Source organism: Palaemon carinicauda, chromosome 8 (genome assembly GCF_036898095.1).
Source record: "Palaemon carinicauda isolate YSFRI2023 chromosome 8, ASM3689809v2, whole genome shotgun sequence".
Lineage (NCBI taxonomy): Eukaryota > Metazoa > Arthropoda > Malacostraca > Decapoda > Palaemonidae > Palaemon > Palaemon carinicauda.
This window is the reverse complement of record NC_090732.1, coordinates 82,511,256-82,524,547: the sequence shown is the minus strand read 5'-3', so window position 1 is coordinate 82,524,547 and position 13,292 is coordinate 82,511,256. Positions and strand designations below refer to the sequence as shown.

The 13,292-nt window shown below is 40.7% G+C and overlaps 1 protein-coding gene across 5 annotated transcripts in view; it reads right to left on the bottom strand.

Moving 5' to 3' along the window:
- bur (GMP synthase burgundy) overlaps nucleotides 1-13,292 on the bottom strand; it is a 266,584-nt gene that overhangs the window by 108,078 nt on the left and 145,214 nt on the right. The window lies entirely within an intron of this gene.

The following is a 13,292-nucleotide window of genomic DNA, read 5'->3' as shown; positions in this document are numbered from 1 at the left end:
TCGAGAATGACAATCACATAACCAAAAAGTCCAGCGCCCCAAAATGACAGGGAAGGACAAAACTCAAAGTCTATGAACATACACACTTCCAAGAAGCCCTTGGATGCAGTCCAAGTCTATACACGAACCCAGAGGGAGACACTTCTTACATTCGAGAAGGCATTGAACAATCACCAAAAGCCCTTCAAACACTTCGTAAATATGCTTGAAAAGAAAGAAAATTTAATTATGCAAAAAATTCCAGCCTTATTATAATTTTAACTGTTGTGTTTCAGCCTTATTATAATTTTAATCCTCATGTTTCAGCTTCACTGTTATCTATTGTCCTACATGTAAAGGATAATGCCTTGTATTCATGTAGGAAACACATTACTTAAAAAAAAAATTGTCATTCGTTCCTACATAAATCCAAAGTACTGTATCAGTATTTACACAAGACATTCATCCTTAGGCAGGAGTTGGTCCCCTGTTCCAACCAGCTTGAAACTTATCATGGCAACTCAAAACCTGAGCATGTATTATGATGAAGGGGTTAAGGTGACCATCCACTATGGTGTTTGACATAACTTTAAAAAATCGAAAATTGTTTTATTGTTTCTATGTATGCAGAAAGATGTACATGCTCTCCAGAAGTTTCAGCCAATTATTTTTACAAATAATGAAAATAAAGGTCTTTAAATAGCAAGGTCAATATTACCTAAGGTCAGAGAAAGAACAAAAGTAATCAATGAGGCAAAAAAAAAAAAAAACTCATTAAAACTCTGGCAACAATAAGAGGCCGTTGGCAACTCATGACACCTTCCCACCAAGTGTATTTGTAAACTTAGGATTTAAATACAGTGTTTAGGGAGCATTCATGTAGGAATAAACAATACAAGTACAAAGTAAGATTATAATAATGTCATCTTGATTTTTTTTTTTAAAGAAAAAAGCAAAAATTTATAGTAAATCTTTGGGAGCTCATAATTCAAAATCATACTTATTCACACTTGGGTACATTTTTCTCATTTATTGATTGTTCAATTTTAGAGAGCAAGATATTGAAAAGAGGCATAAAAATCCAACAATTTTGTGTGACAGAATTTTTATTTTCCTTTTTCTCATCTAGACAAAGAAAATTAAGAAAAAAAATCATTAAAAAAAAAAGAAAAAGGAAAATCTAAAATCTGTCTCAGAATTATTCAGTTTATAAATAAGTTTTGATGTTATGATTTTCAGTACAATTGCTGTCATATTAGTGGAGAAAAGGGCACCTGAATTCTCTTTAATGATCATGACTTTTTCTATTCAATAAACAAACTTTTTAATCAAATGACTTGAAATTTTTATATGATGAAGGTATTATATACCGGGTATGTCTAAAACATATATAGAAATGGTGTATTTTGAATTGGAAAAAAAATGCAGGGCATAGCTGACAGTCCCCTTAAGGTTCTATCCTCCATGTGTACCAGTGGTTTGATAACACCCTGGCTTGAGGGTTGTTTTGAGCAGCAAATCTGTATTGTACACATTGTGAAATCTTATGATGGGTCTGAATATCCTCTGAAGACCTTTAATGACTATGGGCTTGCTTAGATACATCACAACCCCTTTTAGGAAGTGTAGGGGAAAAGACTGTTCTGTAGACGAATACAAAATAGCTACCTGTAGAGAGGGGCTTTACCAGATCGAGTCCACATGATGAGGATCTGGAGTTATGCTCCAAGAGAGGGGAAGATTGAAAGGAAAGGAAGGCCAGTTATTTTTTAATTTCAACCCCAACTAAATATCAACCTCTGCCTTCGATCCAAAGTTGATGGTCGTGTGCAAACCAGGTAGCTATACTATACCACCTGCTGTACAACTACAACAGGTCTCAAGGAGAAAGTGTCCACGGACCTATGGGTCACATATGGTAGGTAATGAGCAATGAACATAGTTTGATGTCTCCAAACACCTGCTTGGAGTGCGTCACAGAGAGATCCTTCTTAAAGCCAAGGAGGCACTGATGCCTTTGACATAGTGAGCTTTTATTCATGTTCTTTTCAAGGAAGGAGGAGCGGAGGTAGTGTGTTCGTGAAATCACTTCCTTCAGCCAGAACAAAATCATGTTCTTTGATATTTTCTTCTTTATCTTCTGTGCTGACAAACAGGTGTTGCAAGCAAGGTCTCACAGCACTTGTATGCTTAAGGTAGTACCATGGTGCTCTCATGGGGCACACTAACAACTGATCAGAATCATCAGTTACATCATTAAGGATCATGACCCGACAAGTTAAAAACCTGGAATCATAAACGGAAGGATTTTGGGTCTTAGCAACGAACCCAAGGACAAAGGAGAGATCTTCCTACACCCCATTAAATGAGTGACGTTAAAAGAAAGACCATGAATTTCACCAACTTTATTAGCCGGGGCTAAAATGAACAGGAAAGCCAATTTAAAGGTAAGACCTCTGTTAGAGGCTTGCCTTAACAGTTCCTAGAGAACGTAAAACTTTGACAAAGTTTCAGGATGGCGGTCATACTTCAACTTAAAGGGCAGGCATGCTCAAAACTTTGTAAGAGCATGGACATTTCCTCAGAAGAAATATCTACTTCCTTAATCTGGACTTTGATCAAGGCTGAGTGATAACCTATCACCACTGAAATGGAGCAGAGGTTCTCCTTGCGGAAGTACAATAAAAAGTCAGCGATCAACGGTATAGAGGCTCCGAAAGAAGACACCTCTCCCACGATGTCAACCACTTGGCTTGATAAACTGCTGTTGAAGACTTTGCAAGTATCTTGACCTCTCTTATGCAGTTTCTTGCAAAAACTCTCGCTGAGAGGAGATGCTGGATAACCTTCATGTGTGAAGTTGAAGGGATCCTATGGTCCATTTCTTTTAGCGTGGCATATTTGCACCGACTCGCAGCGGTGCCCTTTTAGCTCTTTAAAGTTTCCTGATCGCTGATTGGTTGGACAAGATAATTCTAACCAATCAGCGATCAGGAAACTTTTCCGAGCTAAAAGGGCACCGCTGCGAGTCGGTGCAAATATGCCTCGCTAAAAGAAATGGACTATACTTCACTGTGCAAGATCTGGGAATGGCAGAACAGGTTAGAAAAAAAAAGAGGCAACTCACTTGTAGTTTCTGACACTAGAAGTAGAAGTTCTGGTTACCATTTCATCTCCGGCTACTTTATTGTTATAAGAGCCATCTCGTACTTGGTAGTTGCTCAAACTCTATGTAGGATGCCCCTTATTAGGCAGAATGGCAGCAAGGCATATAAATTGAGACCATCCCATGGGTGTTGGAATGTGTCTTCAACAGCTCCCTCTGGATCTGCAATTGGAGAGCAGTACACCAACAGTGTTTTAAGGAGGTCGCGAATAGATCCACTGACGAAGAACACCACAAGTCAGGATCTCCGTCACTATCTGAGGACATAAAGACAACTTCGACCACTCGAAAGTCTCTACTGCCAACTGGCACAAGTAAAGTGACACTGTGCCTCCTTGTTTGTTGATGTAAGCCACTATGGTGGTGGTGTCATTCAAGGGGCAAAAGTGATTAAGAACCAGAAACATTTTCAGCTCTAGGCCATTTATGTGCTCTTGCTGCTGTCTTGGAGTCCCAACAGCAGATGTTGACGGAGTCGAGTTCTCCAACCTTCCTTGGATGCACATGTGAAGAGCAAGAACTCCAAAGGCAGAGTTGACAGAGGGCATTCTTTCAAGAGATTTGAGATTTAACTCATCTAACCACCACTGACAATCCCTTAAGGACTTCCCCTACCCGAACTAGTGCGAGTAGATGGTCCAGGTGTTGGGATCAATGCTTTTTCAGTTCCCACTGAAGAGACCAGTGAAAACAACAGCAGGCAACTAGTCGTTCTAGAGATGACTGTCTGCCACTGATGAGCTGGCAGCGGAGTAGATGAAGAAAGGATAGAGCTAACACCCAGAGATACTCTTTCCTGAACTGAAAATCCTAACCAACTTCTATGTTTATGTCCATACCAAGATATGTCAAATCTTCATGTGAGTGTTAGTAGATGTCTTTTGATTTACCATGATCCCCAGATCCCAGCAAAACGAAAGATGACAGTCTCGGTGGAAGAGAAGGATGTTCTCTGACTCGGCCAAATTTGGCCAATCGTCCAGATACTGAAGGAGACCAATACCATTGGCGTGCACCCACAATAAAATTAAGCAAAAACTCTCATGGAAATCTGTTTCTAGTATTTGCTATTTTATATGTAAAGAAATCACCTCACTGAGTGGTGTTATATCTTTTAAATTCCAGTTTGTATCCGTTACCTCTGGATTGATTTGAGCTAAGCGTGAAAAGATTGTTGTAATCTACATTTATTACTCCTTTAAGAATTTTGAATACATTCTATTAACTGTCCCCGTAATTGTCGAGATTGTCTACATCCAAACTGCCTAGTGTTGAGACTAGTCTGGTGGGCCTAGCTTGTACTCCTCCCAGTCTATCTATATCTTTCTGAATAGTTGGAGCCCAGAATTGGATTCCGTATTCTAGATGGGGTCTTACTAGTGCTGTGTACAGATGTAGTACAGTGTCTTTGTTTCCGTATTTGAATTGTCTTTTTAGGTAACCTATTAGTTTTTATGTTTTCTTTTCAGGTTTTATCCTCTGTTTGGTAACTTAAAATCCTTGCTGATAATAATACCGAGATGATCCTCCTGGTAGTTGTAAAATTGTATGGTAGAGTACTAATTAATAGGATTAAGGATAAAACAGAGAATGCAATCTTAGAAGTACAGGGTGGTTTTAGAAGAGGTAGGGGTTGTATGAATCAGATTTTTATAGTTAGGCAGATATGCGAGGAATATTTAGCAAAAGGTAAGGAGGTGTATGTTGCATTTATGGATCTGGAGAAAGCGTATGATAGAGTTGATAGGGAAGCAATGTGGAATATGATGAGGTTATATGGAGTTGGTGGAAGGTTGTTGCAAGCAGCAAAAAGTTTCTACAAAGGTGGTAAAGCATGTGTTAGGATAGGAAATAAAGTGAGCGAATGGTTTCCGGTGAGAGTGGCGCTGAGACACGGATGTGCGATGTCACCGTGGTTGTTTAACTTGTATGTTGATGGAGTGGTGAGAGAGGTGAATGCTCGAGTGCTGGGACGAGGATTGAAACTGGTAGACAAGAATGACCATGAATGGGAGGTAAATCAGTTGTTGTTTGTGGATGATACTGTACTGGTTGCGGACGCAGAAGAGAAGCTTGGCCGATTAGTGACAGAATTTGGAAGGGTGTGTGAAAGAAGGAAGTTGAGAGTAAATGTGGGTAAGAGTAAGGTTATGAGATGTACGAGAAGGGAAGGTGGTGCGAGGTTGAATGTCATGTTGAATGGAGAGTTACTTGAGGAGGTGGATCAGTTTAAGAACTTGGGGTCTGTTGCTGCAGCAAATGGTGGAGTGGAAGCAGATGTACATCAGAGACTGAATGAAGGATGCAAAGTGCTGGGGGCAGTTAAGGGAGTAGTAAACAATAGAGGGTTGGACATGAATGTAAAGAGAGTTCTTTATGAGAAAGCGATTGTATCAACTGTGATGTATAGATCAGAGTTGTGGGGAATGAAAGTGACGGAGACACAGAAATTGAATGTGTGTGAGATGAAGTGTATAAGGAGTATGGGTGGTGTATCTCGAGTAGATAGGGTTAGGAACAAAGTAGTGAGGGTGAGAACAGGTGTGAGAAATGAGTTAGCAGCTAGAGTGGATATGAATGTGTTGAAGTGGTTTGACCATGTTGAGAGAATGGAAAATGGCTGTATGCTAAAGAAGGTGATGAATGCACGAGTTGATGGGAGAAGTACAAGAGGAAGGCCAAGGTTTGGGTGGATGGATGGAGTGAAGGAAGCTCTGGGTGATAGGAGGATAGATGTGAGAGAGGCAAGAGAGCGTGCTAGAAATAGGAATGAATGGCGAGCGATTGTGACGTAGTTCCGGTAGACCCTGCTGCTTCCTCCGGAGCCTTGGTTCACCGCGGAGGTAGCAGCAGTAGGGGATTTATGAAGCTTCATCTGTGGTGGACAACGGGGAAGGGTGGGCTGTGGCACCCTAGCAGTATCAGCCGAACTCGGTTGAGTCCCTTGTCAGGCTGGGAGGAACGTAGAGAGGAGAGATCCCCTTTTTTGTTTCATTTGTTTGATGTCGGCCACATCCCAAAATTGGGGGAAATGCCTTGTTATATGTATATGTATCCTACTGGTCCACACTTTCTAGTTCATTACTCAGCAGTGAGTAATCTGATTGTGGATTACTATAACCTATGTGCATAATTTTACATTTCCCACAGTTAAAAGTGCCTTTTTTTGGACCATTCTCCGAGCCACATTGGATCCTCTCTTAAGGCTTCTACGTCTTCTGAGTTCGCAGCTTTTATGCCTAGTTTAGTATCGTTAGCAAATTTGGCTATTCTACTAGATAATACTAAATCTATGTTGTTAATATAGATCAGAAATAGCAATGAGCCAAGGATGGATCCTTAAATACTTCACCTATAACAACTGCCCACTCTGAAGCTTCTCCATTGATTACAACTATCTGTTTTCTGTATGTTAGCCAATATTCGATCCATTCAGCTGGCTCGTCAATGATGACTAGTGCTCTAATTTTGACCATTAATTTCTATGAGAAACTTTGTCAAAAGCCTTTTGAAAGTCCAGGTATATGATGCCTATTGTCCTGTTTTTGTCATAAATGCTAAACATGTTGTGGAATAACTTCAAAAGATTTGTCACACATGATCTCTCTTGTCTAAAACAATATTGGCTGTCTATCAGAAGATGGTTTTTTCTCTACAAAGCACTGAAGTTAGATGCACTGGTCTGTAGTTGCCAGGTTCTTTTTTTGGTCCCTTGTTGTAGATTAGATGAACATTGCCTGGTTTTCATCCTTGTGGTGCCTTTCTTTCATTTGCTGTAAAAGTGAGGGGTTATTTCTACAAGTTCTATAACCTCTCTTGGATGAATATCATCTGGACCTGGTGCTCTAGACTTACTGACTTTTTTATTTTCTATTTGACATCAACCATTGTAAAGGTGATTTTAATTAAGGGGACTGTCTACCATGGTATTTTGACCAAGCAACTTTCAGAAATGAAAAATCGCTTTATTGTTTCTATTTATGCAGAAAATGGATTTTGAGCGAAGCGAAAAATCTATTTTTGGGTGAGATAGCCATGTCGTCCTGATGGAAGTTCCTTTAAGAGTAGCTTCCTAGGGTATATTTGACTACAGTGATATTCCCAGAGAATTTTACCTTAAGGTCTCCAGAATTCTAACTCCTGGCGCGAATATCCCTAACTTTACTTTACCTTTTAGGGATATCGCATAATATCAGAGGACGTTTTCTTGACACGCCACATAGCTATCTTCACCCCGAATAGCGTTTATGCTTCGAGAGGGAAAAATGGCAAAAACGAAGGGGAGCCGTTAATAAGGTACCGCTCCTCCGCTACTGTTTTGAGTATCTAGATGACGACATCATCGCCGCCATGTTTATTCCTTGTAGCATTAAGCGAGGTGCTACAGATACAGTACTTTTGGGAAGGGTCCTGTCAAGCCCTTTTCATGAAAAGGAGGGCGGGTCCATCAGGACGACATGGCTATCTCACCCAAAAATAGATTTTTCGCGTCCGTTTTTTGGGCTCAAGCCATGTCGTCCTGATGGAAGTTTACCAGAGCATTAATGTATCTGTGGATTTACTATTTGTGCATTAACCTCAAGACAGAATTTCCTTGGTTACTCAGACCTAGAGACATATAATGTTACCGTTATACATCATTTCTTCTAATCATGAACCATGTTAGTACTTCCTGCCCCCTACAGGGAAGTCATGCCAGACTCTGGAAAAAGTCTCGAGGATTGCATATTTCATATAAATAACCTAGCAACAAAACAGGTATACTAGTTTCATTGTATACCTTTCTAATTAGAGTTTGCATTTGAAAACAAACAAATGTATGTCTGAGCAACTGAATCCTCCCCTAGGCATACAGAGCTAACTGTATGCAAAGACAGACAGGTTTGTATCTATGTAGAAACAATTGTTTGTATAAGTCAGCATCATATCTAAAGCATCCTGAGCCGGTCGTATGCAAAGACAGACAAGTATCTATTTGTGTAGAAACTAGGTATGTACACACATAAAGAAGGTTTGTTTACCTGTAGGAACAAATTTCTACAGTTGTTCCTTTACTAATATGCAAATAAAAGGTTGATCATAAATAATGCTCTAACACATCTTTATTCATCTGAATTTGGGGCGAATAAGACGCAAATTTTAAATAGTTTTTTATTGACGATCAATAAAATATGCAAATCAGTCTGCATTTTATAGAATATAAAATGTTTGTGACATAATTTAAGCATAAATATACTGGTAATGCCAGAAATACTTGTTTCATCTGAAAAGAAACCATTATAATGCCACTAAAATAAAAATTCAGAAAATTTTCTATTCTAAATTTCTGTCATTACTGTCTGTTCACACTTATGTAAAGGACACATGGCACACGTGATATTCTTTATGCTTCTTTCACCTGTTTTATTTGGAACAGTCCATAATGTCACCATGGTGACACTTTACTTCACATGTTGTACCAAAAGGAGTCAACACGCACACCCTGCACATAACAGTCCCAATTGATTCACTATTCCTCGCAGCATTAAGCGGCAGGTTTTAGTACACTACCTGCCGCCACCACAAACCTCTTGATCTCTTGTGCGTGCTTCGCATAATGTTTGAAAAACACTCTGAATGACTTCCATCCAGTATACGAGCGAAGACGTTTGAAATCCATACATTGGAAAAAATTCAGAGACGAAGCAATATTTCTCGGATCATGACCTTCGGGTGTACTGTCCGGATCCGCTCTGCGAATGAAGTAGGAGATCTTCACCCTTAATTGTTTCAAGAGACAAATTTGAGCCTGATGTTTCTCCTTTAAAGAGCTGTCCTCCCCAAAATCTTTAGTTCTTTGAAGATAAACTTTTAGGCACTCCACTGGACATAGAGAGGCATCTTCCTTCAGGGGGCAGATTCTCCAGGAACCCCACCTTTTAGTGGGTAGCTCGTTCTTAGCAAGAAACGTTAGGTCAGGAAAAAGATTCAGTTCTCCCCTTTCTGTGAACTGAATATGGCCCTCATCTCTAGAAAAAGGGCCACTATTTCACTAACTCTGGCCCCCGAGGCTAGTGCAAATAGGAATATAACTTTTTGGGTCAAATCTTTCAGAGAGCAGTTCTCATTGTTCAATGTTGATGCAAAGTGAAGAACTTTATCCAAGGACCATGAGATGGGCCTCGGAGGTGCTGCAGGCCTAAGTCTAGCACAGGTCTTAGGAATCTTGTTAAAGATTTCGTTAGAGAAGTCTACCTGGAAGGCGTACAGTAAGGGTCTAGTCAAGGCAGATTTACACGTTGATATCATGTTGGCTGCTAAACCTTGTTCATGGAGATGAATAAAGAAGGATAAACAAAAATCTGTTGATATTTCTTTTGGTTTCTTTGCCTTGACAAATGCAACCCATTTCTTCCAAGATAGCATATTGCCTTCTGGTAGATTTAGACATATTCTTCTAAGAAGTTTATACTGTCTCTCGAAATCCAAAATCTTTTCTTAACTACTAAGGAGAGAAAATCATGAGATGAAGGTTTCGGGTTTTCTGTGATGAAGCAAAGACAGTCGACTTCTGCACTTGTTGTGTCAAAATTGGGTCCGGCAACGGGACCAGTCTCCCGCAGTTCCAATACTAGAGGGAACCAGATGCTGTTCGGCCATTTGTGAGCCACTATAGCTGCCGTTCCCTGAAAGGATCTCAGCTTGTTGAGGACTTTCAACAGAAGATCGGGTGGAGGGAACAGGTAAATCCTGGACCATCTGTTCCAATCGAGGGACATCGAGTCCACTGCTTCCGCTACAGGGTCCTCGTATGGGGCCACGTAACGATGTAGTTTCTTGTTGTCACTCGTCGCGAAGAGGTCGATTTGCAGTTCTGGGACTTGGCGTAAGATGAAGGAGAATGATCATGCGTCTAGGGACCACTCTGACTCTATCGGCGTGAAAAGATTGGGTGGAGGGAACAAGTAAATCCTGGACCATCTGTTCCAATCCAGGGACAAGAGTCCACTGCTTCCGCTAGAGGGCCCTCGTATGGGGCCACGTAACGATGTAGTTTCTTGTTGTCGCTCGTCGCGGAGGTCGATTTGCAGTTCTGGGACTTGACGTAAGATGAAGGAGAATGATCATGCGTCTAGGGACCACTCTGACTCTATCGGCGTGAACCTGGATAGAGCGTCCACCATCACATTGCGGAACCCTTTGAGGTGAACTGCTGATAAGTGCCATCTCTTCTTTTCTGCCAAACGGAAGGTGGCCAACCTCACTTGGTTGATTTGGGGCGATCTCGAGTCTTGTCGATTCAAACATCTCATTATCACCTCGCTGTCTAGAACCAATCTTAAGTGGGTCGAGCAACGAGGAGCCAGTTTCTTCAGTGTAAGGAAAACTGCCATGGCTTCCAGAATATTGATGTGGAAGGTCTTGAATAGAGAGGACCAAGTCCCTTGGACTTTCCGTTGGTGAGAGTGACCACCCCATCCTTCCTTTGATGCGTCTGTGTGGATGATGACTGAAGGTGGAGGTGGTTGTAAGAGCACCAATTTCCTCAAGTGCTTGGCCTCCGACCACGGCTTGAGAAGTGATCGTAGAAGAGTTGGTATTGGTCTTCTTAGATCTCTTCGAGCGTTTGATGTGTATCTTCTCCAGACTCCTGTTGCATCCTTTAATTGGGCTCTTAGCACCGGGTCTGTCACTGATGCAAACTGAAGGAAGCCCAGCACTCTCTCCTGTTGGCGTCTTGATATCCGACCGGATTTCAGAAGTCTCTTGACAGGTTCCAATATCAGCGTAAGCCATAAACAATAAATCAAACAATGGGTACTTCACCAAATTTGTAGACAAAGCAAACCCACAACATAGCGAATTTCCGACGTGTTGTCTCGAACAACGGCAGGGAATTTCTGAGGAATGTTGGGAATAGTTCCAGTTACCTAGTTAGAGGGCGCACAGGTATGACCACCTGCTCACCTGACGGTGATTGCCGCGAAATTTGAATTTCTGCTGTGCGAGCGACGAATCGGCGGGATTAAGCTATATACAGTATATGTAACTACCAGGGAAGTTACATATTCAAAAATGGGAATACTATTCACACACATTAAAACAAGAAAAGCTGAACACATGATTATGCTGTACAAAACTTATGTACATAGTACACTCGAGTACTGCTATGTGATATGGTACCCACACTACCAAAAGGATATTGCACAAATAGAGAGTGTACAAAGGTCCTATACTGCTAAAATAGAAGCAGCTAAGGACCTTGACTACTGGGAAAGACTGCAATTTTTAAAACTATACAGTCTAGAAAGGAGAAGAGAATGCTACATGATAATACAAGCATGGAAACAAATCGAAGGAATTACTGAAAACATCAGGGAGCTAAAAATATCAGAAAGAGCAAGCCGAGGTAGATTAATACTCCCCAAAACTATACCAGGAAAACTAAGGGAGGCGCACAGGACATTAATCCACTACGCACCAGCATCGATAATGCAGCGAATATTTAATGCGCTGCCAGCTCATCTAAGAAACATATCAGGAGTGAGCGTACAGTAGATGTGTTTAATAATAAGCTTGATAAACACCTAAGATGCATCCCAGACCATCCAAGACTGGAAGATGCATTAGCATCTCTCTGGTGGATATACGAGGTGCCTCACACTGAGGGACCTGGGGAAACCCAAACATAGAATAAGGCAATAAGGTAAGGCTGTGTGTGTGTGTGTGTGTAAACAGGCACCCCTGCGAGTTGTTAAAAATGTGCCTCACTAAAAAAAATTGAGTATATAAAAAAACTGTATGGAAACTGTGATACCCTATATTATATTGGTGCTGATGTAATAGACATTATGAAGTGATTTTGAATGTTATTTGTACTGTATGTGCGAGCAATAGCAAAACGACAGCGTGACCTCGAGATCTGCTGATAGGTACCTAAATCAAATCAAAAGTAATTGATGATTATTGAAATGCTCAACAAATTGAAAAATAGAATATAAACATGCTTTAATAAACCACAATTAAACACAATGTCTAATGAAAGATGAAGGCTTAATGATAAACTAAATATTAAATAATGTAAGAAGCTGAACTACCCGTACGCGCGAACACTCACATATGCACAGAGAAGGAGCGAGAATGTTTTCGCATGATAACTAATAATGGCTAATATGAACTAAGAAAACTGTGATTTCCTGTAACATATTGGTGCTGATGTAATATTCATCATAAAGATATTTTAAATAAGTTAAGAAATTATATCAAAAAGTATGCCACCTTCCAATACGGTAGCGGGACCTTCACATCAGCTGATCATAACCAAAGGTAAACAAAATATTAAGTAATTCTTGATTGGTAAAATACTTCCAAAATTGAAAAATACATTACAAAAATGCAATAAAAGAGCATATGATATCCTATGAAACAAGAAAATGAAATAATGATATAAAGTAAGAAAATCACAAATTTTAAGTAATTTGTATTTTTCCTAACAGTACTTACCTCGAACTACTGTCTTAGGAGTATCTGGGATCTCCTTCCAACCGACCAGAGTTTTGTGTAGTTTACCCTACTCCCGTTTTCTATGCGGGGTAACCTCTGGCGGAGTGATACACGCCCTGAGGCGACCCGGGTCAGAGAGCATGCTTGCTCAGGTCTCGATCCCCAGTAAGTTCTTGATAGCTTAGGTATCTATGAAGTCCAGCAAGGCACTCGGGGTAGGATGGGCGGGCCATTACCCGAAAGTAGTTCGAGGTAAGTACTGTTAGGAAAAATACAAATTACTTAAAATTTGTGATTTGTTCCAACACGGAGTACTTACCTCAAACTACTTTCTTAGGAGACTTATATCTTAGGAGGTGGGAGTGTCCTTCAGGACCTAGAGACCGTGACGAGTATAGAAGAGGAACCTAGGTAGGAGAGTTGGTTCTGCTGACCCCAAGGAAAACACGAGAAATAGGGAAAACTACGTAAAAAACCATCTTAGTGTCTAAGTAACTCACCTCTGCAAGAATCCTAGGAGACATGTCCTTCCAATGATGGTGTATCTCAAGGCAGTTTCAGGGGGCTACTGGAGGCATTTCCGGTAGGGAAGGGGAAGGAAGAACAAGGGGTTAAGGAAGGAACCTGTGTCTCTTGGACTTACTACCCACGGTTACCACTGGGG